Below are 6,475 nucleotides of genomic sequence, written 5' to 3' on the forward strand. Positions count from 1 at the left end.
ACCGGGGATTGAACTCGGGTCCTTGCACTTGCAAGGCAGACCCCCGAACCGCTGAGCTAAATCCCCGGCCCATGAGATTTTTCCAAATAAAAGAATAGGAAAGGGTTAACGATCAGCCAAAGCTAATGTGAACCGTTTTGGAGCATTTTGGGTACTAAATGATAAAATAATTTGGCACAGGACGAGCGAGGGAAGAAAGGGGAACGGGCGACAACAGACAACCTCGCGGGGGCTTCCTGTGCGGGTGGTTTTTTCCTCCACGTGTAAATGTTATGCATTTCCTTTATAATTACTTATTAAATTATATATATACATTCCATGCATTTTGGATGTATTATTTCACAAGAGGAAAAAACGTAAAAACAGAAAAATTGCTATACACTTGATAAACATTATTTTTAAAGAATAAACGTTTTGCTTTGTAACAAGTAAATATTAAATAAGGGGGCTTTGGCCAAGTGGACATTTTCATATTTGAGGAACAATCATTAAAAGGTACTTTTCATGGACTAATTTTTAGGGATGATTAAAATAATATCTTAGTTTCACATTAGACTTTTTTTTTTTTTTTTTTTTTTTTTTTTTTGAGACAGCGTCTTGTTATGTAGTTCAGGCTGGCATTGAAATTACTATGTAGCCCAGGCTGGTGTTGAGCTCACAGTGATCCTCCTGCTTCAGCCTCCTGAGTGCTAGGATTACAAGTGTGTGCCACCACGCCTGGCTTAGATATTTCTTATACAAGCATAAATTCTGAATCTTATTAAATTTGCTATTAGGTAATACATTCCTCTTGGTTATTCCCATGAGCTGTAGTATAACTCTCCAATTTTATCTACTTTTTGGCAGATCCTAGTATATATATCCTAGTATATCCTAGCATGTCCTGGTACATGTAACTTAAAATTTTGTTTTAAAACAACTCTTGATGAAAGTTTTACAATTATGTAAATATCATGCTAATTCTTATTGTTCATATATGACTTTTGCCTATTTTCTATAGTTTTTTCTGACTTCTTCTTTGGGATTCCGCAGTATTCTTTTGTGACACATCAAAGGCAAAAAATGATCAAAACTTCACATTTCTAGACTGACCTTTAATGTACATTACGTGAATCCACTTGACTATCATCTGTCATCTAAATCAATATCAATGTCTAAGTTATTATCAACTCCTTCATTCCTTTTGCAGCTTCTTCTCTGATTGGATCTTTGATGACTCTCAATATTTTCTTTTTTCTGGCTCTGTACTAAACAGAATAAGAATGTCTCTTTCTTTCTGCATTTTGCATAAACTTCAAGTTCATAGGTACATAGTCTACGCATTACATGGTAAGAATCCTTCACGGTCTTCTGTAAATATTTAAAGTGGGAAAGTAGGTTGCCCAGGACCCTGTTTCTCAGAGAGTTCTTATGGAGACTCTTTAGATCTTACTTAATGTCATTCAATACAACTTTATGATTTTTCTCTATCACAGTTCTCAGGCTCCTGAATCCCTCTTATCAGATCCCTCCAGATTTCTTTTTGTCTGAACTTTCCCCATCAGAGGTCTGATCTTTCCCAGCACAGAGTCTTAGCCAGCTGAGGGCCGCCTGTGAGAAGCAAGGTCCTCTGTCCTGGACAGTGAGGTCAGAGGCCCATCCTTTGTGCTTTCTCCCTTCTCTGTCTCTCCTCTTCCTTCCTTTCCTCTTGGCTTTCAAAAAATTAATAAGCTTTACATTTTTAGATCAAAATTAAGCAGAAAGCATAGAGACGTCCCATATAGACCCTCTGCCCCATGCATGCACACTCTCCCTGCTGCCAACCCCTCCACTGAAGCGGTTTATTTATTTCACCCAAGGAACCCACACTGGTACAAACAACATCATCACCCCAGCCTGTATTTACATTAGGGTTCACGCTTGGTAGTAGGCGTTCAATGGGCTTTGCTGGGTACCCAATGGTATGTATTCACTGTGACAGAATCATAAAGACTGGTTTCACTGTTGTAAAAAGCCTCTGTGCTCTGCCTATTTGTTCCTGGAAACCATTAATGCTTTTACTGTCTCCATAGTTTTGCCTTTTTGGAGATATTATATAGTTGGAATCATATAACATGTAGCCTTTTAGCATGGGGTTCTTTCACATTTGTATCAGGCATTTAAGTTTCTACCAAGTTTTGTCACAGTTTAATAGTTCATATTTTGAAGTTGAATAATATTTCATTGTCAGGATGTAACAGTTTATTCATTTGCTTGCTGAAGGACATCTCCATTGCTTCCAAGTTTCGGTAATTATGAATATAGCTGCTATACATAGCCATCTCTACATTTTTGTGTGGTCAGACGTGTTCGGTTTATTTGTGTCAATACTAAAGAATGAAAATGTTGAATCATATGATAAGAATCCATTTCATTTTGTAAGAGCTCACCAAGTTGCCTTCCAAACTGGCTCTAACCTTTTGCATTCCCATAGCAGTGAATACATTTCTATTGTTCTACATCCTTGCCAGCTCTTAGTGTTGTCAGTGCTTGGTTTTTGGCCTTTCTCACTGTTATGTGGTGATATCCCATTTTTAAATGTGAAATTCCCTAATGATGTTAAACATAGTTTGGTTTGTTTACCATCTGTATATCTTCTCAGAAGGGGTGGTCTGTGTAGGTCTTTTGCTCTTTTTTTGTTGTTGTTGTTGTTACTGGGGATTGAACTCAGGATCTTGGCACTTGTGAGGCAGCCGTGGTCCCATGGAGCTAAATCCCTAGCCTGTTTGTCCATTTTAAAAAACTAGATTACTCATTTTCCTAGTCTTAAATTTTAAGACATCTTTGTATATTTTAGATAACATTCCTTTATTAGGTGTGTCCTTGGCAAATACTTTCTCCCAGTCTGTGTCTTTTCACTCTCTTAAAGTTGCCATTTGCAAAGCAGAATATTTGAATTTTAGTCAAATCTAGCTTATCAAGTCCTTCTTTCACATATTATGCCTTTCGTGTTGCTTCTAAAATGTCATCACTATGGCCAACATCATCTAGGGTTTCTCATGCATTTTTTCCCAAGAGATTTCTAGTTCTGTGTTTTACACTTAGATCTGTAATTCAGTCTGAGTCAGTCTTTGTGGCAAGCATAAAATCTGTGTCTAGATTCTTTTTATCTATTTATTTTGCATACGGATGCCCATTTGTTCCAACACCATTTGCTGAAAAGACTATCTTTGTTCCACAGTGTTGGCTTTGTCCTTTTACCAAAGCCAGATGACTATATTCATGTGGATCTAGTTTTGGTTCTCTATTCTGTTCCTCTGACTATTCTTTCACCCGTACCACATTCCCCTAGTTACTGTAGCTTTATAGTAAGTCAGACAGTTACTAATGTGAGTGCTCTGACGATATTGGTCAACTTTCCTTGCTGGGACAAAATACCTGGCATACACAACTTAAGGAAGAAAGGGTTTACGTCAGCTCACAGTTTCAGAGGTTTCAGTCCATGGTCTCCCTGCTCTGAGGTGGAAACATCATGGTGGAAGAGTACAGAGAAATAAACCTGATCAACTACTGGCAGCCAGGAAGCGGATTGATCCAGAAAGAGCCAGAGAGGAAGGGCCCAGGGATGAGATACCGTCCCTAAGGTCATCCTCATGGCCCACCAGACATACCTGAGGTGAGCTTTACCAACTTCCTAGGCACTTCTCAGGCCAATCAAGTTGACAGCATAAACCACCACATACTGACTTTATCCTTTTTTAAAAAACAAAAAAAAATACTGAGTTGCCCATATTCTGGGTCATTTCACCTCTTCATATAAATTTTAGAGCCAAGCTATATCCACAAAATAACTTGCTGGGATTTGATTGAGATTTTGTTGAAGCTATGGGCCAGGTTGGGAAGAACAGGTAATAGTGAGTTTTCCTGTACATGACAATAGAATAGCTTTCTGTTTTGTTTAGTTTTTCTTTGGTATCTTTCATCCAAGTTTTATAGCCCTCTTCCTTTAGATCATGTATATATTTTGTTAAATTTGTCCCTAAGTGTTTCATTTTTGAGAGGTGTTAAAATGAATAGAATAAAATAAAATATTAGTTTCAAATTCTACTTGTTCATTGCCAGTAAATAGGAAGGGTCATTAACTTTAAAAATTCACTCTTTCCTGAAACCTTGCTACAATTGCTTGTTATTTCCAGGTTTTTTTTTTCTTTCTGTGTGTTTGTTTGCTTAAGAAGTATTTTGGCAACTCTTTGAGATATTCTACATAGATGATCATAACATCTCTAAACGTGGTTTTCTTTATTTCTTCACAGTTTATATAGGTTTTATTTTCTTGTCTTATTGCATTAGCTAGTACTTTCTGTATGATGTTGAAAAATATTGGTGAGAAGAGATATCCTAGCCTTGCTCCTAATTTTAATTTGAGGGACTGGGGATTTAGCTCAGCGGTTTGGTGGCCTGCCTCGCAAGTGCAAGGACCCAAGTTCGATCCCCGGTACCCCCTCCAAAAAGAAGGTCAAGAATTGTCCCTAATTTTAATGAGAAAACTAGTTTCTCACTGTTTAGTTTGACGTTAGGTAGAGTCTTTGTATGTATTACTTATTGTGTTAATAAAGTACCCTTCTATTCATGGTGTATTCAGTTTTAATCAGGAGTGAGCATTAAATTTTATCAAATGCCTTTTTTAGTTATCTATTGATATAATCATGAGCTTTTTTCTTAAGACTGTTGATGTGCTAGAATACATTCATTAATTGATTTTTGAATGCTGAACCAGCCTTGAATATCTAGACTAGATCTAGCTTGGTAATGTATAATTATTTTTATATATTATTAATTCAACATACTAATATTTTATTGATTTTTTCCATACCTGATACATGGTTACTTTTTATACATTGTCAGATTTAACTTGGTAGTATTTTATTAATTTTTTTCCATTCCTGTATTTTTAATGTTTTCATATTGAAGATGGTTTCTTACAAATGACTCACAATCAATGTGTTTTGATCCATCTGACAGTCTGTAAATTGTTATATTTAGACCATTGACGTTTAAATTGATTATTGATATAGTTAGATAAATGTCTTCCATATTTGCTACTGTTTTCTATTTATTGTCACACACTTTTTCTGACTTTTGTGTTTTTTTTTAAAGATTAATTTTATTGGTACATTTTAGGTATGCAATGTAATGACATTCATCATTGGAAATTTATACCTTTATGTAACTATTTTGGTTCTTATTTTTTTACCATTCCCCTGACCTCCCTGACCTCCTCTACCCCTCTGTATTTGCAAAGGCTTTGTTTCCATTTTTTTCCTTTTTTCATATTAATTCTATTCTCTTCTTTCCTGTCCCCGCCCCTCCCACTTCCCCTTCTCCTTTTGTCCCTTTTCTTCCTATTTCACAGTATCTATCCATTATACCTTTTAATCCTTATTTGCACTTTCATTTTCTTACACCAGAGAAACTATTCACTATTTACACATTGTGTCCTATTTCATTAAGAGTATCACCTCAATGTGCATCCATTTAGCTATAAATGACTAACTTCTCATTCTTTATGGCTGAGTAGTACTCCACTTTATTTTTTTTCTTTATCCATTCTTCACTTGATGAGCAATTGGGCTATTTCCAAGTTTTAGCTATTACAAACTGTGCTGCTATGAATGTGAAATGGGTACACATATATTGCTGTTATGGTTCTTTTACTTCTTTTTTATCTTTATTAAATTTATTGGTACATTTTAAGTATACAATACAGTTACATTCATCATTGGGATCTTGTACCTTTACATGACTTATCTTGGTTCTTATTTTTCCCCATTCCCCAGCCCTCCTTCAGCCCCTCCACCCTTCCCTGTTTGCAAAGACATTGTTTCCATGTTTTTTCTTTTCACATATTTTTTTCTTTCCCCTGCCCCTCGCACTTCCTCTACTCTTTTAGACTTTTTTCCCTATTACACAATACCAATTATACATTTGGTCCTTATTTATACTTTTACTTTTTCATACCAGAGAAACTACTCGGTATTTACACATATGTGTCTTATTAATTTCACTTAAGAGTATGGCCTCAATGTGTATCCACTTAGCTATAAATGTCTCTAGTTTCTCCTTCTTTGTGGCTGAGTAGTTCTCCATTTTATAAAAAACCACATCTTTGTCCAGTCTCCAGTTGATGAGAAATTGGGCTGTTTCCAGATTTTAGCTATTACAAACTGTGTTGCTACAAACACGGGTAAGCATCTATCTCTGTGGTATGATTCTTTTAATTCTTTTGGGAAGATATCAGCAGAGGAATAGCTGGGTAAAATGGGACTTCTAATCCTAGTTGTTTGAGGAATCTCTATATTGATTTCCACAGTTGTTGCAGCAGTCTGCACTCCCACCGACAATGAAGAAGAGTTCCTATTTCCCCACAACCCCACCAGCATTTGCTATTGGTTGATTTCTTGATAGCAACCATTGTTACTGGGGTGAGATGGAATCTCAGTGTTGTTTTCATTTGCAT

Source organism: Fukomys damarensis, unplaced genomic scaffold, assembly GCF_012274545.1.
Source record: "Fukomys damarensis isolate Sample0158 unplaced genomic scaffold, DMR_v1.0_HiC HiC_scaffold_36, whole genome shotgun sequence".
NCBI classification, from domain to species: Eukaryota; Metazoa; Chordata; class Mammalia; order Rodentia; family Bathyergidae; genus Fukomys; species Fukomys damarensis.